The sequence below is a fragment of the Panulirus ornatus genome, chromosome 14 (assembly GCF_036320965.1).
Source record: "Panulirus ornatus isolate Po-2019 chromosome 14, ASM3632096v1, whole genome shotgun sequence".
In the NCBI taxonomy this organism is placed as follows: Eukaryota; Metazoa; Arthropoda; class Malacostraca; order Decapoda; family Palinuridae; genus Panulirus; species Panulirus ornatus.
Genome location: NC_092237.1, coordinates 50,189,373 through 50,213,922, shown reverse-complemented (window position 1 = coordinate 50,213,922; position 24,550 = coordinate 50,189,373). Strand labels below are relative to the sequence as shown.

The window sequence follows — 24,550 nt, the reverse complement described above, 5'->3', positions numbered from 1 at the left end:
GCCAGGGGGGGTTGTTGGCTGAGGGCTTCATGACTGCCTGACGATCATCAACACCAGAGAAAAAAAAACAAAAACTCTTATGATACCAGATTAAAACACAAAGAACAATGATCAGTCTGCAAGCTGGGCGGACACACAGATCCATCAGTCGGCAATATGTCTGTATTGTTCCGTGACTCGTTATGATTATTAGTTAATTAATAAAAAGGATAAATAATTTAATGTGAAATTACCGGGAATTTACGTCCAAACTTTTATGGGCATCATGTTTCAAATACTGATGGACCATAAACAGGGTAATTACCACGAGCTGCTGCTGCAAATCAAGCCGACCTGGCCCGGTCTGTGTGTCCCAGCTTGGGACACCGTCCCCAGGGATCCGTCCCCTCGGATCTCGTCCACGCCCCACACTTTGGCTGGACGTGGAGCAGCTGAGCCGCGGAGGTAAGTGCGCCTCGTGGCCGATCCGTGCTCGGCAGCTGCCCACCCTCCTGACGACGCCCTTTCCGCTCATAGGCGAAGTAAAAGACGCTTCCGAGAAAGGCAGACGTGACTCCGACTCTCCTTTCAGAGACATGAAGGCTTCTATCAAAACAATGCGAGATTGCTGCAAACAAGCCTTTACGAACTCCTTCGGTGAAAGCAGAGAGAAAGAGACTTCTTCCGCAGTCGCAACGAACTCTTGTGGTGAGTCTATGAAGAACCTTTGAGAAAGAGGATATGATGAACACTTGTAAAGAGGTATGGAATGGAATCCCTCCAAACAGGCTTGAGACAAAACTGTTCAAGAAGGATCGTATTCCCTCTCCGTCGCACCTCCGACAGCGCAGTGCTCTCCAGTGGACACCATAGACCACCGAACACTACATCCCTACTTGTGCTGAAGGTACCATGATCCAACACCACCGGTGACAGTAACATAGTCAATAATAACCCCGGCCATCATCCTGGTCGGGTTATGTAGGATCTACAACACCACAATGCCCCAGCCTCAGGGAGGGTCAAACCCCATAAAAACCCCCATCCCCTACGTCCTGCTGCTGGTGGTGGTGGTGGTGGTGGGGCTTGTGAAGCGTATATCACAATTGATCCCATCCCGGGGCGACCCAAGACATATGCTAATGCCCTAAAGACTTGCTCCAATCTCGGACCCGCTGCCATTATTCCCCCAACAGCTGCTGCTGCTGCTAAAACGTGATAATCTTAAGTGGTTGGCCTTCCGATGGTGATGACCTTATCTGTCTCGAAAGAGCAAGGAGAGAAAAGTGTGTGAGTCGGAGGTCTCTCTTTGTTCTACTTGGCAAAAAAGACATCCGAGAGAATCTGTTAAAAATCTCAAAGACTCTCACTGTTCATGCAGCATTATCGACATTTTTACCTCACCCGGTTTCTATCAGATAAGCTTTACCCTGAGGTCAATGTATCATTAATAGTTGAACTTTTTCTTACGGTTTGCTTAACACCGAGTCAAACATTTACCTAAGGTTCAAATACCGTTAATAGTTAAACCTTTCCCTGTGGTGTATTCATGACAAACTTACACGTTTTTTCTACTGTCTCTACATAATCAAGAGTTCAACCTTTACATATGGTTTAGATAGCATTACTATCTAAACCTGACCCTACCATTTTCATGTTAAAAGTTTTATGAATGTTTATTATCATTAGTTAAACCCTTCCCTACGGTTCATACACAGTCAATGATATAATCAATCAAACTTACAAGTTTTTTCTACTGTCTCTACATAATCAAGAGTTCAACCTTTACATATGGTTTAGATAGCATTACTATCTAAACCTGACCCTACCATTTTCATGTTAAAAGTTTTATGAATGTTTATTATCATTAGTTAAACCCTTCCCTACGGTTCATACACAGTCAATGATATAATCAATCAAACTTACAAGTTTTTTCTACTGTCTCTACATAATCAAGAGTTCAACCTTTACATATGGTTTAGATAGCATTACTATCTAAACCTGACCCTACCATTTTCATGTTAAAAGTTTTATGAATGTTTATTATCATTAGTTAAACCCTTCCCTACGGTTCATACACAGTCAATGATATAATCAATCAAACTTACAAGTTTTTTCTACTGTCTCTACATAGTCAAGAGTTCAACCTTTACATATGGTTTAGATAGCATTACTATCCAAACCTGACCCTACTATTTTTATGTTAAAAGTTTTATGAATGTTTATTATCATTAGTTAAACCCTTCCCTATGGTTTATACAGTCAGTAATATAATCAATCATTTCCCTACGATGATTCTTTTTATGTTGAAGGCTCCAGTCACCGACCAAAGGGCACCTCAAGGTCGGGTCTTCATTGAAATATAGAGAACAATGAAAGGGAAAAAGAAGAGAGACAAGGGAAAGTAACTACGAATTTTGGAGGAAGTGAAACACATGTCTTTTGAAAAATGAGCCAAGTTATAGTTACTGGGAAAGACAATAAGAAGGTAGAGAGTTAAACCTTTCCCTGTGGTTTATACATAAAGTTAAACCTATATACTATATATACTTTATATATATATATATATATATATATATATATATATATATATATATATATTTTTTTTTTTTTTTTTTATACTTTGTCGCTGTCTCCCGCGTTTGCGAGGTAGCGCAAGGAAACAGACGAAAGAAATGGCCCAACCCCCCCCCCCCCCATACACATGTACATACACACGTCCACACACGCAAATATACATACCTACACAGCTTTCCATGGTTTACCCCAGACGCTTCACATGCCTTGATTCAATCCACTGACAGCACGTCAACCCCTGTATACCACATGGCTCCAATTCACTCTATTCCTTGCCCTCCTTTCACCCTCCTGCATGTTCAGGCCCCGATCACACAAAATCTTTTTCACTCCATCTTTCCACCTCCAATTTGGTCTCCCTCTTCTCCTCGTTCCCTCCACCTCCGACACATATATCCTCTTGGTCAATCTTTCCTCACTCATTCTCTCCATGTGCCCAAACCATTTCAAAACACCCTCTTCTGCTCTCTCAACCACGCTCTTTTTATTTCCACACATCTCTCTTACCCTTACGTTACTTACTCGATCAAACCACCTCACACCACACATTGTCCTCAAACATCTCATTTCCAGCACATCCATCCTCCTGCGCACATCTCTATCCATAGCCCACGCCTCGCAACCATACAACATTGTTGGAACCACTATTCCTTCAAACATACCCATTTTTGCTTTCCGAGATAATGTTCTCGACTTCCACACATTTTTCAAGGCTCCCAAAATTTTCGCCCCCTCCCCCACCCTATGATCCACTTCCGCTTCCATGGTTCCATCCGCTGCCAGATCCACTCCCAGATATCTAAAACACTTCACTTCCTCCAGTTTTTCTCCATTCAAACTCACCTCCCAATTGACTTGACCCTCACCCCTACTGTACCTAATATATATATATATATATTTTATACTATTCGCCATTTCCCGCGATAGCGAGGTAGCGTTAAGAACAGAGGACTTTATGTTTATTTACTATCAAGAGTGAAACTTTTTCGCAAGGTTTATGCGTTATTATCAAACCCTTTTCTTTGGTTTATATATCGAAAAGTGTTAAAACTTTCCCATGAGCTATGTCACCAATAATTCTCATTTCTCTTTACCAATACGTTTACATTCCACACATACCTGACACGTACGGATGGGTTTCTAAAAAACTACATACCATCATATCCTCTTGGGGCCTGACCTAACCACTCAAACACCAGTGAACAGTCTAGGTAACAAAGTGGCCTCAAAAATCATCCTTTTTTTTTTTCATGGTATGGACAGTGACCAGGTTTACACTCCCCATGACTGGGTCAAGGGTTTACAGTGTAGGGGGGTTTCCTCAGTGGTAGGACATATGGGGGCAAGCAGAGTGTGTGTGTGTGTGTGTGTGTGGAAACCTCACCTACGTAGCGTCATCAGCAGCCCAGACCACAGTGTGGGGATGTGGGCGCTCCGCGCGGTTCTCCGAGCTTGTTGTCGTAACTTATATCATCCAACAACATGAGTTATGGAGGTCAATAAACAACCGTCAGCGGTACAGTTAACAGCGACGATCACTGGGTGTGTGTGTGTGTGTGTGGGGCTAATCGCCTGGTTCACGTGTGACGACCATTACCGGAGCGCGTGCTGGATACCTGCCTTCCGTCTGTCTGTGAGGCAGAGGAGGTGCGTGGGTTTCACAAGACCAACACACCTGCGTTCATTGCTTCACACTGACGAGAACCACTCAACCGGGAGCGCAGGTGAGGCGAGGATGCCACACGAGACAAAGTGTGCGGCACCTGGAGTGAGGGAGTTAGACAAGGAGGGTGTCAGAGTGACGAGGAAGGTGTGGTTACCTGGAGACGCGGTTCGAGATTTTAATCCCTCCTCCTCCTACCTCTGGGATTCAGTCCCCAGGGATGGTATCCCCAGGCCAGGTGTCCCACTTACACCTGTCACACACTGTGGCTCAGGGGTGTGTCACACCTGTTACTGGAGATTCCGCTGATATACTTTTGGCTTGGGAGCGTTCAAACCCGCAGTACAAGATTGTGATACACTAGTCCAGTCTCCCCAGTGACTTGCACAACGTCCAGTCTGGTCAGACGCGCTCTGGCGTCGCCTGTGGACGGTGAGGAGGGGAGTCCCTCCGGGCCGACGTGCATCATGGACTGACCACAACTGGTGGCTGGTAGCAGGGGGAGGTCTCTGACGGGGGTATAGAAGTTTTGCTCACAGAACACCGTGCATAACGAACCTCCTCAGCCATTACCTTGATCACCTGACGTGTTAATAGTCTGTTTGTTTTCCTAAAGTACACCTGTTCATTCACGGACTCTCATCCTCTTCTCCTCTCCATCATCAACTCTCTCCCTCATCATCACATGCCTCTTCTTTCCGACTCCAGCGATCAACCTTTCCACGCACGTCGACATTCGAAGCTTTTTCAGTCGAGCCTTTTCCTCAGGTTGCCTCTGTGGGGTACGCTTCTCTTCCTATCCGCCCAAACATACATATGCAAGAATACCTATGCATTCTCGCTGCCCATCGACGCCTGCCAAGGCCTCTACCAGTTCAGAGCCACAGTGCGTCTTGTGGTGATGCAAACGAGCGTGGTCCTCCGGCCAAGGACCAAACTCACAACCTCCAGGCCATGTGTGGTCGGGCCCGGGGGTTTATTTCTACTACAAATGGCTCCCAGGAGATTCTCGGAGCCTTCCCCCGGGGCTTACCTCCCATTTTCTGGTCGACTGAGTGTCTTCCCAAGGGAAGGTGAGGCGGAGGGAGAGTGGGGGAGGGAGGGGGGCAGAGCAGTGAGGGAATGATAAAGGGAGGTAGCGGGGGGAGGGAGTGTGGGGGAAATGGGAGGGGAGGAGGAGGAGGAGGGCAGAAACAGGCAGGCGAGGGAACGATGGAACGGAGTGGAGGAAGAAGTAATGGAGAACAGTGATGAGAGACTAAATGACGTGAAAGAAGCGGAAGGGGAAGCCACAAGAACAGCGTGGCGAGGGAAGAGGGAGGGAGGAAGGGTAACAACACACACGGTGGTGAGAGTGAGGGTAGGAGAGGCCTGGAAGTGACGCGGGTCAACATTATGGCGATCCTATCGTACTTCAGGTGTTGCTCAGAGAGCACCTCCTCCTCCTCCTCTTCCTCCTCCTGCTCCACACACCAGAGCCTGGCTGCACGGGATCCACCTCCACCAAACTAACCCGTACAGCCTACGGTGATGAAAACACCCTCCCCCAACTCATTACCTCCTCGTCCTCCCCCTTATCTTCTTTCTTACACCCCCACTCTACTCTGCCATAACCCCATCCTCCCTCCTCCTGCAAGCATGGTGGCAGTTCAGAGGACTAAATTGCGGGGTAATCTTGAAGCTGACTCGATAATCTAACGTAATTTGAGAGAAGCCGTGACGAGGTATCGAGACTTAAACTCGACTGATGGTCATAATTAAGGTTTTTCCCTCACCCAGTTCCCAGAACTTGTAAATGGACTTTAACTGAGAAGAGTCCCCTCTTTCCTCTCCCCCCCTCCCCATCTCTCTCTCTCTCTCTCTCTCTCTCTCTCTCTCTCTCTCTCTCTCTCTCTCTCTCTCTCTCTCTCTCTCACACACACACACACACACACACATACACAAACACACATAAAAGGTAAGAATCATCAAGACACAAAATATGATTACTGACAAGGATTCCAATTCAGGTATTTCGTTCCCGGAGATGATGACACACACACACACACACACACACACACACACACACACACACACACACAGTAGCTCTGTTCTCGTGATGCAGTTTCAACCAGGTTATGAGTGATTACCTGCGATGAGTCTCACTCGGAGGTGGGAAGGACACACTGAGCCACTGCAAGACGTAAGCAACCTCACCAGTGGATGAAAATCGGTTGGATTGCTTAGGGTCATCAACGTGGGCGTGATCTGGGCGGCCAGGGGATGGCGGGTTCGAACCCACCCCAACTCCCGGTACAAACGTGTTACCACAACACATCTGTCGCGACCAGACGTAGGACGACTTGATGAGAGCAAGTTCTAATTGTCATGGCTTTGGGAAGCATGTGATTCACATACACACCCTGACAGCCGCCGGGTACCTGCACGTGTGTGAATGTTCCCTACATGGATGGATACCTGTGAGGAGTCGTAATCCCCTAAAAAAGAATAATCAATTGATAATAATGATGATAAATTGAGGAGTATCTTAATTTTGCCGCCTACGATTCTTAGCGAGCATCGCATTTGTTGATCCAGACTAGGTACCTAACTCTGCCCCCACCCCGTCTACCTCCTGAATTATCCTAACTCTGACACACACACACACACACACACACACACACACACACACACACACACACACTTGAGCAGTGACCTAACTTTGCCCCAGGTACGTGAGAATCATCTGAACTTTGCCTGGACGTACGTGTCAAGTATCTTAACTTTACCCCAAGTTACTTGAGAAGGAAGATCCTAAGTTCGCTCCCTCTCCCCCCCAACCCACACCAAAAGGTACGTGATGAGTATCCTAACTCCGCTCACTGTAAGATGGTCCACTGTGAGTTGCTACGTATGATTCAGTTACAATAGCAGCCTACTCCCCGCAGAACCTCCCCCCACCCGTGCACCGCGTTATCCTTTCTTCTGCGTCGCCTCCGCCTCCGCCGCCCACGGGATGGGCTGCAGCGCACGATAAACTCGCCGGTTTTTTGAGGCAGAAATGAGAAATGAATGAAGGCGGCCGTAAGTAACTTTATATTGGTGTAATCATCGAGGAGTTGGCGTCGGCTGGGGGGATAAGTGGGGGTCGGGGACGAGGGAGGGGGGAAAGGAGGGGTTAGGTCGGAAGGGTCTATGAGGAGGGGGAGGGAGTGACGGAGGGGAGTAGGGGGGTGGGGGGTATGTAATGGCCCGGGAGGGTGGTGCCGGCGCTCACAGGTCTCCCCGGCTCCTCGTAATGTTACCATTTATATCCCTGATATCATCCCTCTGTCCTCCTGTTCAGCCTCGTGTTATCAGTGTTATCTTGCTCGTGTGCGCCTCCCCTTTCCAACGCTGGACGATGGGACCCTCGACCAGGCTAGTGCCATCTCTCGTCCATGTATAGATAGATGTACGTCCGGCCTCTCGTCACCTGAAGAACGGGTGTTTTATTCTGTTCTCTTCAGCGAGTCCGACCCTGACGTGGGCATGAGTGGCCGTGGTCTGTGCTTTTTCCACAGAAGAGAAACCTTCTTGTCGTCTGCCATCTTATCTGTCGTCTGAGCTGAGTCTCTCTGGTCTGGTTGTACTACATGCACTTTTGAATCTCTCTCTCTCTCTCTCTCTCTCTCTCTCTCTCTCTCTCTCTCTCTCTCTCTCTCTCTCTCTCTCTCTCTCCTGTTTTTCTATCTTGCCTCACAATCAAGGTCTTTGTTTTCATTTGTCTCATATTATCTGCTCTAGCGATCTACTATCGCTGATAGGTTATCTCTACGTAAGTATACATAAGAAAAAAAAATGAATACATGTTTTCACGTCTCAGGCCACTCTATTCATAAGTTCTTGCGGCCTTAGTGCTCTGTGCTTCCTCTACCACACTTTGGCCTGGTCTGCTTAACAAAGACGACCTATTTTACTGGCACCTTATCTTCTGTCTCTTCCTCATTCCTTATCTTTTAAAGGGCCGACCGACTCAATCCCCCTGTGGTGTCGTGACGCCTTCGTCACAACGTTATCTGCCTACTCATCTGAGGTCTCCTCCCTTATCTTTTATCTTTCGCATTTTTTTTCTTTTACCTCTGAACATGCCTTACTATTCTGGCAACTTCGACGATGATCCCTTCCTCAATCTCAATCATTCATCGCTGTAGTTATTCTCGAGTCTTCCCTTCGTCTTACTTTATCTTATCTTGTGGTCTTACTAACCTCTCCTGATCGGTCCCATTTACCACTCGTCCATCTGGGTTCCTCTCCCTTCCATCTTCCCTCACCTGATGTCGTGTGGTAATGAGAAATGTCGTCGACCAACACCTGGTCTTATGCTACCAGGTCTCCCTTCCCCACTGAGTGTAGCCCGGCTCCTGCTGTCTCTCCGGGGTGTTCCCCACCCCCCACAGCCGTGCCGCAGTCTAGCGGGTGGGAGGAAGGATCAAGGGACACAGCACCCGAAAGAGAGAGAAGATACATACGTTCAAACATGTCCTCTATTTCCGGAATATAATCTCGGCGTCTCAAGATGTCTGTCCCCCTCCGTTTCCGTCCTTACATACATCCCATGTCTATATTCTCGGCGTCTTAAGATGTTTGTCCTCCTCCGTTTCCGTCCTTACATACATCCCATGTCTTCCGCTCGACCATTACAATGCCAAGATTTCTGATTGAGAACTCATTTCTCAACGTCGTAATTTGCTACTGACATACGTCTATACCAGAGACAACAAAATTCTATTTCATTCAAATAGCAATGAACCTACATCACTCTTAAGCTGCTAAGAAAGGTTCTAAACCCTGCGCTATCCATGACACAGTCTCCAATCCCTTTGTTTCCTGCGTATTATACAACTCCTTAAAAACTTAAATTTCCACAGTGGACAACGCGTAATACCCCGGTCCCTACAGTGTTGATACAACGTCTACATGATCGTCTACCTTACTACCATAATAACAAAACTTACGACCCCATAATCATATTCAAGTGTATGTGTGTGTGTATACGTTGCCAATAAAACAATAATACTGAAGTTCAATATACACAAACCAAAAAAAAAACGCAACTCAAACCTCCCCTTCCCACCTTCCGTACTTATTCATGCGTGTATTAACAAACACGTGCAACAACACCACACACACACACACACACACACACACACACACTCCCCCCCTCCCCCTACCGCCATCTCTCGCACGAAACAAAAGCAATTTCCATTCAGCTATTTTTGGTCTGTGTCGAGTCTCTCTCCTTTGTCTCAGCCTTGCTCAACGCCCCGCGGCGCCAACACCGTGCTAACCCACGCGCGCCGCTAAGATTCACTTTCCCTCCGGTTTCAAACCGGGTGATGGAACCTAGAGGAGAGGCCGAGGTAGCGCCAGCACCCGCTGACCTGAGTAAGAGTTTGATATTCGCAGGTGTGGTGGTGCTTCAGTGGTTAAGGCTTTGGGAACCAGCAGATGGGTAATTATGGTGATTACGGCCAGTTGGAAGGGCTTCATTGCCTCTTCTTAATGAGATATAAAGATCACCCCCCACCCCCACCTCCTCCTCTCCCCTTTTTTTTTTGTTTTCAAAGCCACTTCGAAGGAGGACGGAAGGGGATGTTTAAGAAGGGGCGAGCGATTCCCGGAGCCTTTATATAGTATCTATACCATTCTATGTTCACTTATAAAAATGTATAATTCCTAAATATCTTCCATCTTCACTTCTAAGCACGGGAATACCATCCAATCTTAGCGTCTTTTACGTATTCAAATACCGAGAAGCACAATACACAGAAATATCAACATAAGAATTCAATTTTCATCCTAACTTATTTGTCCCTAATAATCTATACGAGTCTGCTTTCTAGAAGTACAGATCTACCGCACGATCAGGCGGCGTGGCACACGTTCGTATCTCAGCGTTCCAAGTGTTCCGCGCTGCCAAGAATAGAGAAAACGGTTGACAGTCTACAACAATGGGCCATGGATCAACTTCAAACCCCGAGTCCTATGTGGTGGACAGCCCACGTGACCACCACTCCACAGTGATATATCTGGGACACCCGGAACCTCCCTTCTTCACACGTACCTAACTCACTCCCTCTCTCTCTCTCTCTCACGCTATACCTAACTCCCTCCCTCCCTCTCTCACTCTATACCTAACTCCCTCCCTCCCTCTCTCACACTATACCTAACTCCCTCCCTCCCTCCCTCACACTATACCTAACTCCCTCCCTCCCTCCCTCACACTATACCTAACTCCCTCCCTCTCACACTATAATTAACTCCCTCCCTCTCTCACACTATACCTAACTACCTCCCTCCCTCTCTCGCACCATACCTAACTCCCTCCCTCCCTCACACTATACCTACCTCCCTCCCTCCCTCTCTCACACTATACCTAACTCTCTCCCTCCCTCACACCATACCCTACCTACCTCCCTCCCTCTCTCGCACCATCCGTAACTCCCTCCCTCCCTCACACCATACCTAACTCCCTCCCTCCCTATCTCACACCATACCTAACTCCCTCACTCCCTCTCTCACACCACAACCAACTCCCTCCCTCCCTCCCTCACACCAGCCATGTACCGCTACACGTACGCACTCCAGCTCTAACACATAAATTCACACCAGACACTTACAAACGACAAGCACATGCAATGCATACATCATTACATTTTCGCTTGTACATTATCGTCGGCATCCCAACACACACACACACACACACACACACACACACACACACACACACACACACACAAACGCACACACACACACACACACACACACACACACAAGCAAGCACACGCACCATTCGTGTATACGCCTGGCTGCACGCAACCCCACCCCTCCACCCACCAGAGCCCGACAGCCACTGGATGTGCACACTTATGTGCACCTCCACACCGGGGCGTACACATGAGCGTGTGTGCAGGCTGTGACGTCACGCACCTTCAATTATCCGGACATGAACTTGGCCACTTACTGAGGAGAGAGCGCACGAGACAGGCGTAACCATCAAGGCTCACGGCCACATCATTACAACTCTTATCGCCTTATCTTTAAGAGCTAAAAGACCACAACACATTGTATGTACGGAGTCCCATCTCGTCCTTACGACCGGAGAATTGACGTGGAAATGTGAAAGAAGATGAAGGAAGACTGATTAACATGTTTGCACGGACTCCCGCGCTTTTTTTCCCCCCCTCTCTATTTTTTTCCTAACGAATTGAAATAAAATGGTGCAGATTTCAGCGCACATGACCGCCCTCAAGGTGAGCAAACTGTGAACTACTCAGGGGAAACACGGCGCGCCTGGCGGCTGAGAAACGCTGGCACGGAAGGAACTTGATAAATACGCTCAAGATCTCTGATAAAAAGATATATGGCCACTGCTCCCCCGCGCGCGCGCGCGCAGCAGGAGGAGGAGGAGGAGACACGGGGGTGTGTGAGGGAGGGAGGGAGGGAGGGAGGGAGAGGAGATAAGAGAGAATGACTGCATTAATAGGGCAGGCAGGCAGGCGCGCGCGCGCGGTGGAGGAAGTAATAAAACGAAATATAGTTTGGGACGCCGGGAGAAAAATGTGGAGGATGATATCCGGTAATCACACAGAAAACGGATGAGAGGCTGAGACTAAAAAAAAAAAAGGGAGGGTGGGGGTGTTAGGGTGGGTACTGGACATAAACAACGAATTAAACGTACAACCGTACATTTCCGGATAAGAACGATTTGTGATACATTTACTTCGCGTTTTTTTTTTTCAGCAGAGATTTATGGAAAGATGATGTAAGTGACTTTGAAACGCTAAAATGTCTGCTAGCTATGAAATTTGAGTCACTGTATGTTGCACTATTTTCCGGGCTGCCATCCTGATGCGCATATGTATGGTATTATTTTCCGGACATGAGGTAACGAGACGTGATTCTCCCCCAGCTCAGCTGGGCTGGGTAAGGAAGGGAGATGGAGAGGGAGAGGTAAGGAAGGGAGATGGAGAGGGAGAGGTAAGGAAGGGAGATGGAGAGGGAGAGGTAAGGAAGGGAGATGGAGAGGGAGAGGTAAGTAAGGGAGATGGAGGGAGAGGTAAGGAAGGGAGATGGAGGGAGAGGTAAGGAAGGGAGATGGAGAGGGAGAGGTAAGGAAGGGAGATGGAGAGGGAGAGGTAAGGAAGGGAGATGGAGAGGGAGAGGTAAGGAAGGGAGATGGAGAGGGAGAGGTAAGGAAGGGAGATGGAGAGGGAGAGGTAAGGAAGGGAGATGGAGAGGGAGAGGTAAGGAAGGGAGATGGAGAGGGAGAGGTAAGGAAGGGAGATGGAGAGAGAGAGGTAAGGAAGGGAGATGGAGAGGGAGAGGTAAGGAGGGGAGATGGAGAGAGAGAGGTAAGGAAGGGAGATGGAGGGAGAGGTAAGGACTGACTTCCTGGGAGAGGGACAGACGACACTTTTCCCGGAATGGGGAGGAGAAGATTGAGTCCGCCTCCCGTGCACGAGATATATATATTCCCGGGGCTGACGCGCAACCTCGGAACATCACCGTGAGAACCTATCCTACAGAAATCGATCATACTTGACAACAACAACAAACAACAACAAAAGTTCCGTGCTGTAAACTTGGGGGCTGAACGTTCCTAAAGAAAAAAAAAGTAACATAAAAGGAAAAAATAAATTGATAATACTCTCTTCGCGTACATGCAACTACGGCCGCACACACACACACACACACACACACACACCATACACACACACACACACCATACACACACACACCATACACACACACACACACACACACACACACACACACCATACACACACACACACACACACACACACCACACACACACACACACACCATACACACACACACCATACACACACACACACACACACACACACACACACACACACCCACACACACGCACCATACACACACACACACACACACACACACACACACACACACACACCACACACACACACACACACACACACACACACACACACACACACACACACACACACACACACACACACACACACACACACACACACACACACACACCATACACACACACACACAGAAGCTAGTGCTGTCAATAACTTGTATAACTGTGGGGTCCCTTGCATGGGGCTCCTGCAGCCTCCAAGCTGTGTTTCCTGCGGGGGGAGGAGGAGGATCCTGCAAGACCAAGTGCTCCTCTACGTCCAGTGATAGTGGCAAACCTCCGTCCACACTGACTTACCGCTCGAGGTCTTATCAGGCATTATCAGGAATACCATTCACACACACACACACACACACACACACACACACATATATATATATATATATATATATATATATATATATATATATATATATATATATATATATATATATATATATATATATATACACACACACACACACACAGACACACACATGGTTTTAAGTCGGCCATGTTACCAAGGTCTCCATTCAGTTGCGGCAGCATACAATGTTTGGCTGGTGGCGCCGGAACCCACCCCTTCCGCCCTCCTATCACCAGGCTTCACCAACCAAGTAATGGCTGGCCGAGGGAGGGAGGGAGGGAAGGGGGAAACCCACCAGCGGAGGACCTAATCATACCCTCCTACACACACACACACACACACACACACACACACTCACAGAACAGTACTTTTGTTGGTCACCAGCACAAGTTGGTGGGAGGGAAGAGAAAGGGTAAGAGAAAGAAGGAAGAGAAGCAGACAGAGGAGTAAGGAAAGCTGGGGAGAGGAGAGAGAGAAGAGAGAAACAGAAACATGGGAGCAGGGTGAGGGAGGGGAGGCCACGGGGGAAGAAGAAAGGCGGGAAAGTCAGGCTGCAGTGTTTAAAAATACCTCCCCCCTCTGTAACCTTTTAATTACTCTTCCCCTTCCATGCAACTAAAATAGACTCAGTTTACGGCGGACAAAAGAAAGAAAGAAAGAAAAAAAAAAAGATCGGGACCACTAGAGTACCAGCGCGTGATATCACAGCTGCTGCTGGGCTCTACCCTTCAAAAATAAGCTGGTATCCGGGTTGCTGGGATACTTTGCGTTCTCACACAATGCCTCAATACACACGGGTCTGTTCGTGTGTACACGTGGACACACACACACAGCAAGCAAACGCATGAAATCGATAACCTAAGTGATATACAAAGCGGAACACATCCCACGTAGTATAACACGCTTTTACATCAAACCTATCTATCCCCAAAGACGAAAGTTCTGATTAATATCTTCAAAAATGAAATAAGGAATTGGGATAGGCAAATATATATTTTCCCCATCTTGCTAAGTTATTTAGAATAGAAAAGTTTTTCCTTGCATATACGCTCACGTCAGAGACAGAGTGTTGGAGATGGTGAGGCAGTGGTTGATGGAGTAATGACTGGGTAGAGGATCATCCTTGAAGACAAGCTACAGAGTCTACAGCCTTGAAAGACGAGTCAACTTGAGTGAACCAATGTAATATTGTACAAATTGCCATGGACTCCTGGGGATTATACTTTCAGATGTGTATCTGTATTATGCCCTGATCTCTATAAACAAACTTCACAGTGTCAAGAGGAGTTGAAGCAAAGTAAAACACATCAACCAAAAAAAAAATGAAATAGAATTATGGAATAAGACAGACAAACAGATAAATGAAGGAACGGAACGTAAGGAAAAAGACGAGGGACCTGGGGAAGCAGGGAAGGGTCTGTTGTAAGAAATACACAAAAATCCACTTATGGACAGAAGCCAATCAGGAAAATAGATTCACTCGAGGAACAAAATTCCAGGGGACGGCTGAGGGTAAGGAAGGAAGGACTAATCTTATCAAGCCTCGTCTTCTCTTTGTGGCCATACGCGAAAATTCAAACACTCGTATAACTCGGCTGAGGAAAAAACAGGGCAGAAAAGTATCGTTTTCCAAGCGTTTCTGTCGTACGTAAGAACTATTTATATCCCGGTTACAGTAATGGGAGGGGAAAAAAGCTTACAATCAAACTGCCTGAGGGTGAGTTCCTACATACAATAATTATGCCATGTCCACTAACGAGTAGTTATCCAGAACCGAACATGGCTGTACACACCAGGGAGGACAGGAAGTAATCATAGCATGGATGAGGTACAGGGATCGCCAGCTAACATGATGAGAGATGGGAAACAGACGATCACACAGCTGGGAGAGGGGAGGAGGCAGACGATCACACACAGCAGGGGGAAGGGGGGAAGAGAGGCAGACGATCACACACAGCAAGGAGAGGGGAGGGAGGGAGACGATCACACACAGCAGGGAGAGGGGAGGGAGGCAGACGATCACACACAGCAGGGAGAAGGAGGGAGGGAGGCAGACGATCACACACAGCTGGGAGGGGAGGAGGGAGACGATCACACACAGCAGGGAGAAGGAGGGAGAGAGGCAGACGATCACACAGCTGGGAGAGGGGAGGGAGTGAGATGATCACACCACAGCAGGGAGAGGGGAGGGAGGGAGACGATCACACACAGCAGGGAGAAGGAGGGAGGGAGGCAGACGATCACACACAGCAGGGAGGAGGGAGAGAGGCAGACGATCACACATAGCTGGGAGAGGGGAGGGAGGGAGACGATCACACACAGCAAGGAGAAGGAGGGAGAGAGGAAAACGATCGCACACAGCTGGGAGAAGGAGGGAGGGGGAGACGATCACACAGCAGGGAGAAGGAGGAAGAGAAGCAGACGATCACACACAGCTGGGAGAGGGGAGGGAGGGAGACGATCACACACAGGAGGGAGAGGGGAGGGAGGCAGACGATCACACACAGCAGGGAGAAGGATGAAGAGAGGCAGACGATCACACAGCAGGGAGAGGGGAGGGAGGGAGACGATCACTCACAGCAGGGAGAAGGAGAGAGAGGCAGACGATCACACACAGCTGGGAGAGGGGAGGGAGGCAGACGATCACACACAGCAGGGAGAGGGGAGGGAGGGAGACGATCACACACAGCAGGGAGAGGAGGGAGGGGGAGAGGGGCACCGACAGTAGGGAGGGGATGAATACAGACAAATTCTGCCACACAGACATACATATAGACATTAAAAAACCGCACACGCATCCGATACCAACCACCAGCTTTTCTCCCCAGCTCAGACGGGGTTAATTCTGCCTCTCACCGAATCAGACAAACGTCACTGGGGCGTTACACCACCGCCCCTGTACCCACTCCCCGATGAGCCTCCAATAAATAAACATGTGTTGTTTATGCTCCAGTAACCGAAGCGCTTGGAGCTGCTGGAAACTGGCGCGCGCCGCGCTCAGAGCCATTCAATATTGCCACAAACAGATCCCATATTTTCCCCATCTCTGATCTTTTTTTTGCTCCTCTTCCCCGTAGCGCAAAGGATTGGTATAACTAGATCTCTCTTCTTCCGCCACTGACTTGAGATAATTGATACGCATCTCATATCACCCGCATCTTTCGTGGTGTCCCGTATTGGCGGAGGCAACGTTTCGAGAGGGATAGCCTAATTTAGTGCCCGCCAAATTGGTTATTTCCCGCCACCGGTTACCGCTGACGCGCGCGCTGTGTCCTCATTGGCTGTCGCCGCCGCCTCTCTACCACTTATATCCTCGTATGACGTGACGCGAACGACCTATAGCTCTTTGAATTATTCTCTACTTAAAATTTCACTCACGAGAAAACTAGACCAGAACAGCTTGTTTTTGTTTTTTATCTGGATTCCTCTACGTGTACAATTTCTCAGCTATAGGGATAATTGTAAGAGCAACACCAACCTCCATACCGGTTTAGCTAGAGGCTATGTAGTTACGCTTCTGTCCGCCAGGGGACTAAGTCCATTTATCTCTGGACAATGTCCAAAAAAAAAAAAAAAAAAAAAAGAGGGGAGGAAAAAATACTGAAACTCATTCTCCCTTTAGCTCTCATCATGTGTTGCTGGTCTGCGTTAACCACTGTGCAATTCTTTTTTTTTCGACTAAAATAATTGTATTTTTTTTTCCCCCGTCGGCCATATTTCTTTCCGTGGTTCATTTCCAGGCGACGATGTGTTGAGGCCAAGCCCTATGCACAACACACCACGTTTATCTCTGCAAAATATACCAAAAATGGAAGGTGGGTTGGTCAATAATTTACAGCAACAATAAGAGAATCATGAGTGAAATATTGATCAGAAGCGAAATTTGCATCCTCTCTCTCTCTCTCTCTCTCTCTCTCTCTCTCTCTCTCTCTCTCTCTCTCTCTCTCTCTCTATCTATCTATCTCTCAGGAAAAAACTATTTATTCTGACTGACTTTAAAGAAGTTAGCTAACACTCTTCCAAAGCAAGGATATGAGAGCGTGCGCATTGTCTTGCAACTATCATATACGCGTTCAGGTGTTCACATATTTCTCGAATGGTGGTTACAAACACGACGATGACTGCCTTAATGACCCAACCAGCGCTTTCGGTAAGGCCCTAAAGCCAAAACAACCAACCATCTAACTTTAACGAGGTTGAAGCCTACAATATATAAAAAAAAAAAAGTATCTAATAGCGAAAGGATCATTCAGCAGAACATGAAAACAATTCATAAACACATTCTTTTTTTCCAGCAGTTTGAAATTCATGTAGCGGTTATGCGTACTGGCATTTCACACCTTGTGCCACGGCAATAAATAATCAAACAGATGAAAAGTAATTTGAAAGTGTGAGGGGAAAAAAACCTGGCAATTTCACGAGTCTACAGCGAAACAATTTCGCTGAAAACCTGACGCTTGTCTGTCATGTTTCCAAAAGCTCTTGGTGGAGTGAACGTGTTATAAAAGATAGGTTTTTCATTACCCCCAAAAAAACCGTACATACTTTCCCTTGTCTCTTCTTTTTCCCTTTCATTAGCCTCTCTATACTCCAATAAAAGCCAGGCCTTGATGTGGACTTTTGTTTGTGACTGGAGCCTCAAACATAAAACAAAAAAAAAAAGTGGGGTGGGGGGGGGGAATCTGTGCAAGCCGAGCACAAACACACTGACATGAGAAAACAGTTGACCAAGCGTGTATGCAAGCTGCAGTTTGCTGGCCACGTACTGGGTTCTCTTCATCCAAACTCACACTCAAATCATCTCTCTCTCCCCCTCTGCTAAACTTAACGTTTATTCATATAAGTTCTCATCTTCCTCCATTCACACATTCTTCTTAACTTAAGCACCGACTTCCGCAGTGTATCTCACTCGAGTCTGCCACCACAGGCGTGTCATCCATAAACTGACTCACCTGCCCCCCCTCCCAGGACAGAGAAGACCAGCCCCAGCCTCCAAGAACCTCGCACTTGCCTCCCTCACAACCCCATCAAAAGACGATCAAACAGCCATGGTGACACCACATAACCTTCACTGGAACATCCACTCTCGTCCCTTCTCACTCGCACGCATACCATGATCTAGGTAAAATGTCCTCAATGCTTCTGGTAACTTTTCCCGCACACCATACATTCGTATCACGCTCCCTACCAGCACAATCATACGCTTTCTCCACACCCATAAAAGCCAGAGACAAACCCATCTCTTTCTATAAGTATTTTGGTCATACCCGAAGTTTCCGTGGCAAACACCTGGTCCACACATCCTCTGCCACTTGTAAAGCTACAATGCTCCTAGCAACCCGATTTGATACCTGTTTGCACAACACTACCCTGTTCATCACCATACAAACTTACCACGTTATACTCAACCAACTTATACCAAAGTACTTGGAATATTCACGTGTGTGTGTGTGTGTGTGTGTGTGTGTGTGTGTGTGTGTGTGTGTGTGTGTGTGTGTGTGTGTGTGTGCACGTAAAGCCAGTCAAGATAAACCTATCGTCAAACCAGAGAAACATCTTGACGTATATTCTTTAGACGACATAAAATTCTCGTTGTGATGTTTTCTCACCATCACAACACGTTTTGGGTCATAAGGTCTTCCTAAGAGGTGTGTGAGTCCTGGGGAAAATCATCATCAGCAGCAGCAGTAAGTCATGATACAGCAAGTGGATCGTAGCGCACGACCCGGCTGGCTCACACCGCGGCGAAGGCGCCTCCTTGGTACCCTTGGTTCACTGATACCGAGGCACGGGGAAGGGGGCTTCAGGATGACGACCGGTTTCACTGCCTTCACTCCTGTCCAGCATAACCCGCCAGTCCTGCATAACACGGCTGCCGCATTTGGCTGGGGTCACCCACCTTCCCCCTCAGCCACATGAACCACCTGTCTCACGGCCATATGTAACCCCTCAACCACCTGCCTCCTTAATCACATGTAACCCTCAGCCACCAGCCTCTTAGCCACACGAACCACCTGTCTCACGGTCATATGTAACCCCTCAACCACCTGCCTCCTTAATCACATGTAACCCTCAGCCACCTGCCTCTTAGCCACACGAACCACCTGTCCCATAACCACATGTAACCCTGAACCATCTGTCCCATAGCCACATGTAACCCTGAACCATCTGTCCCATAGCCACATGTAACCCTGAACCATCTGTCCCATAGCCACATGTAACCCAGAACCATCTGTCCCATAGCCACATGTAACCCTGAACCATCTGTCCCATAGCCACATGTAACCCTCAGCCACCTGCCCCTTAGCCACACGTGACCCGGGTCTTTTATAAAGGCTAAAACTCAACTGCTGTCAATGACCAGAGGAGCGCGTCATGAGGAAATGTACCCTTACCTGATACTATTGTATTATGGGATCATCCCCGGCACTCAGACGACATGACGCCCAGCTGGACAGCTGCCACTTCACCCTGACGCCCGGGGTTAGTGAATACCACACACACACACACACACACACACACACACACACACACACCTGGGAAGATATCTTCACTAAGCAACTGAAATTATACATATATATATGTTCAGTGAGAATGGCGTTACGAAAGTAATTGAACTATGTTCTCAATTTCCGCTTAACTTTTGCTTTACACGAAAAAAGAAAAACTGACATATATATATATATATATATATATATATATATATATATATATATATATATATATATATATATATATATATATGTATATTAGTCGTGTATCAGGGTCTAAATAATGATAATAATAATAATGATAATGATAATAATAATAATGATAATAATAATAATAATATGATAACGATAATAATAAGTTCATTCATTATTTGTTCAACGAAAACATATGATCTAAGATGACTAGATAAAGATAAAATTCGTTTCCCGTGTAATCAACGAAGAGAAATATTGTTCGTAACAAAAATGAAAGCAGAGCAATTCATACAACTCTGAAATGTATATATATATATATATATATATATATATATATATATATATATATATGTAACAAAAATCTATATTGCTAGAGTTCACAGCTGAAAGATTAATTCATTGGATTTTGTGAAGCGTTATAACCCGATGGTCGTTCAGCAGTCTTTAGCATGAATTCAGTTATGAAGTTATGTAACCCACGAACAGGAGGGGGGGAGGGGGGGGCAGGTCGGGTCGCGCCGTCCTGCGTATGAGGCAACACCACCACCACCTGGTGACACCGCTATCGCTACGGCTGCATTATTTTGTAATACGAGGCATCTGCTCGCCGGCCGAGGCCCAGGCCCAGGCCGAACTCGACGTCGCCTGTCATGTGTCGGCACAAAAAACAAAAAATAAAACGAGAGAGAGAGAGAGAGAGAGAGAGAGAGAGAGAGAGAGAGAGAGAGAGAGAGAGAGAGAGAGAGAGAGAGAGAGAGAGAGAGAGAGAGAGATCCGCGCCCGACCGTCATCCACTTTTCCAACACCCTCGACCTCACTTTCCTCCACCCTACATTCCTTGCACTATTTCTGCCCCATTAGGGAAATCCGTTCAAGATCGAGTGTCTGTCATTCCCATTGGGCGCCTTTTGCCCCCACATCTCCTCCCTCGGAACGCCAACTGTGACGTCCTTAGAAGAGCGTCGTAATCGTCCCTGACCAGCCTTTTAAACTGCGATGCCTCCAGCTGTGCTGACTGTACAACGGAGGTTATCCTGGCTGGAGTGGATGGAGTCTTACACGTCCCTTCGTTTACTAAATCTTGATCCGCCTCAAACATGGTGTGATCGCTCTCGATCTGTAGCCTGATGCGTGTGGGACACAGCGTATCAGGCGAGTGAAATTCTCATCTTCTGATCCTCAGTCTGCCTTCATATCTGCTTACCAGTCTGCCTTCATATCTGCTTGCCAGTCTGCCTTCATATCTGCTTGCCAGTCTGCCTTCATATCTGCTTACCAGTCTGCCTTCATATCTGCTTGCCAGTCTGCCTTCATATCTGCTTGCCAGTCTGCCTTCATATCTGCTTGCAATCACTGTACAGTAAAGTGTCCTGATCTGGCCTCTACGGGTAATTCTCTTCGGTCCTTTAGCTACAAGCATCTTCAAAATGCTTCCCTCCCTCAACATTCCCTTCCCTCTTCTGACCTGATCAGTCTGCATCCAATTCCCTTGAGAAAGCCAATCACTCTAGTGCCGTATTCTCCTCCAGCTTTACATTGGATGGTTCTGCATCGAGCGCTCCTCCAAGTGACCCACCAGGACGCCCTCTTTATCTTCCGACTGCAGGGTATTCTAGTATCCTCCGAGCTTGAAGAACTGGGCGAGGGGCGCGGTCCGAAATGCATGCATACCTCATCTCCTCGAGTGTGCTTCCGATTCGGAGGACTCCGATCCGCCAGCCCTCAACATACTTCGTCTCTGTACTGACACCCAAACTTTCCCCCTTCTTAGAAGCACGCACAGTTGTGGCCCATCGCTTAACGCGGATACAGTTCTAATTCCTCCAACTATCGCCCCCTTCTCTCTCTCTCTCTCTCTCTCTCTCTCTCTCTCTCTCTCTCTCTCTCTCTCTCTCTCTCTCTCTCTCTCTGAAGTTTTTAAACTCTCCTCAACTCTCACTCAGAACCCCATTCCCTTGCATCAGATGACTACTACGGCTTTGCTTCGCTGAGATTTCTCCCGTGACCCAACTTTCAGTCGTCCAGTCTTATATAAGGATTTTGGTGAATCTTTCGCTGTAGCTCTGGACATTTCCAAGACATGAGTGGCTGAAGAAAAAAGAAAAATGACGGTCATTGTGCGGAAATACTTTTTTTTTTTTTTGGTCAGTGAGTTATGAGCATACAGCGCACGTACTGTCTGGTAGGTTGTGTACACGTCGCTGGTGATCAGCCAGCCCAGGTTAAATGGTTGACCGTCACAAACAGCGTGGGTGACGGGTGTGAGGAACTACGGTCAAGCACACGTTAATCTGTCATACATCTATTTTCTTTTTTTCCCCAGGATGAAATAGGATGATTTGGCGTAGTGGTGCTTTGTGGTGGCGACCCGTTTTACGATGATCGATTGCTTCCAAGTTCTTAAAAACCTTGTCTTTAGAAATGTGTGAAATCTTGCTTTTGACACAAGTAAAATCATATTACATTCTTTCACTTATTTGTCTTATGTTAGTGCGTTCTATTCTTTCTTCTCTTTAAGCGAAAAAATTCATTTTCTACTTAGTCTTCTACAACTCGGGAAAATCGTCCGACCGACCTTGCCAGGATTCGAACCTGGAATCATCTGATCCGTAGTCAGACGCGTTATCCGTTGCGCCACAAGGCCGTACGAGTATCAGAGAGGATCTTTTTAGAAGACAATCCGGCCTGCTGACCTGACCCCTGGCTTAGCAGAACGGCCTGTGCCAGCCTGCTGATAGACTGCTTTCCAAAAGTTCATTTAGCATCCAATTTATGTTTCCTCGTACACTTCAATAATAGACTCCATGATAATAATGATGATAATAATAATAATAATAATAATAATAATAATAATAATAATGATAATAATAATAACAATAATAATAATAATAATAACGGAAGTGATCTTGTGCATCTGTCCGTCCGACTGTATAAAAAGATACAGTCCAAGAAATATGACATCAATCCACAGCTGCTCCTGTCGGCTGCAGCATTGATGTCCTTAGCAGCGTAGCAACACAGCAGCAGCAGCAGCAGACCAACATAGCAGCAGCAGCAGACCAACACAGCAGCAGCAGCAGACCAACATAGCAGCAGCAGCAGCAGACCAACACAGCAGCAGCAGCAGCAGCAGACCAACATAGCAGCAGAAGCAGACCAACATAACAGCAGCAGCAGCAGACCAACATAGCAGCGGCAGCAGACCAACATAGCAGCAGCAGCAGACCAACACAGCAGCAGCAGCAGCAGACCAACATAGCAGCAGAAGCAGACCAACATAACAGCAGCACCAGCAGACCAACATAGCAGCGGCAGCAGACCAACACAGGAGCAGCAGCAGACCAGCATAGCAGCAGCAACAGATCAACATAGCAGCAGCAGACCAACACAGCAGCAGACCAGCATAGCAGCACCAGCAGTAGTGTAGTATGCAAGTCCTCTGACCTGACCGGTGGGGTTCCGGGTGCAAGATAAGTGGTGTCAAGTGTTTATAATGAAGAAAATGGTGCAGTGAATGCCAGGCTGCACTGAAGATGGCCTCTGACATGACTCCCACAATGACTGAAGTTACGCTCAGGACCGGACGATGATGATGATAATGATGATAATGATACTACTACTACTACTACTAATAATAATAATAATAATAATGATAATGATAATAGTAATAATAATATAATAATAATAATGATAATAATAATAATAATAATAATAATAATAATAATAATAATAATAATAATAATAACATAATAATAATAATAATAATAATAATAATAATAACATAATAATAATAATGATAATAATAATAATAATAATAATAATAATAATGATAATGATAATGATAATAATGATAATAATAATAAAAATAATAATAATAATAATAATAGATGGTCAAAATGTCTTAGAAGGCCATCAAAATACAGCCATCATATACGTGGGCGACAGTTACCGTAAATCAATACGTTTATATAAACAAGAAAACTGCCATAAACTTGAAATTGGTATACGCGACCTTGCCAGGATTCGAACCTGGAATCTTCTGATCCGTAGTCAGACGCGTTATCCGTTGCGCCACAAGGCCTTATATTGCACAGTTGAGGATCTTGGTTGGATCCAACCCGGCCTCTCTCGCCTGCTGGCAAATCACTTTCCTTGACTTTCACATTCTCATTTCTGTATGTGTGTAATGTGTGTGCCTGTGGCAAAGGGGTCCCGGGTTCGATCCTGGCTGTTGGAGGTTTGTATGTTCTAAGGAGGTGCGCGTTCATATGCACTTTATTCGTGTGTGTGTGTATATATATATATATATATATATATATATATATATATATATATATCACACCCACACACACACTCAC

At 46.7% G+C, this 24,550-nt stretch overlaps 2 non-coding genes across 2 annotated transcripts; both read right to left on the bottom strand.

Annotated features, from left to right (window-relative positions):
* Positions 1-22,763: 22,763 nt before the first annotated feature.
* TRNAR-ACG (transfer RNA arginine (anticodon ACG)) lies at positions 22,764-22,836 on the bottom strand. Its single transcript has one exon. It is a non-coding gene; the product is annotated as a tRNA-Arg (tRNA).
* Positions 22,837-24,200: 1,364 nt separating this feature from the next.
* On the bottom strand, positions 24,201-24,273 carry TRNAR-ACG (transfer RNA arginine (anticodon ACG)). Its single transcript has one exon. It is a non-coding gene; the product is annotated as a tRNA-Arg (tRNA).
* Positions 24,274-24,550: the final 277 nt, after the last annotated feature.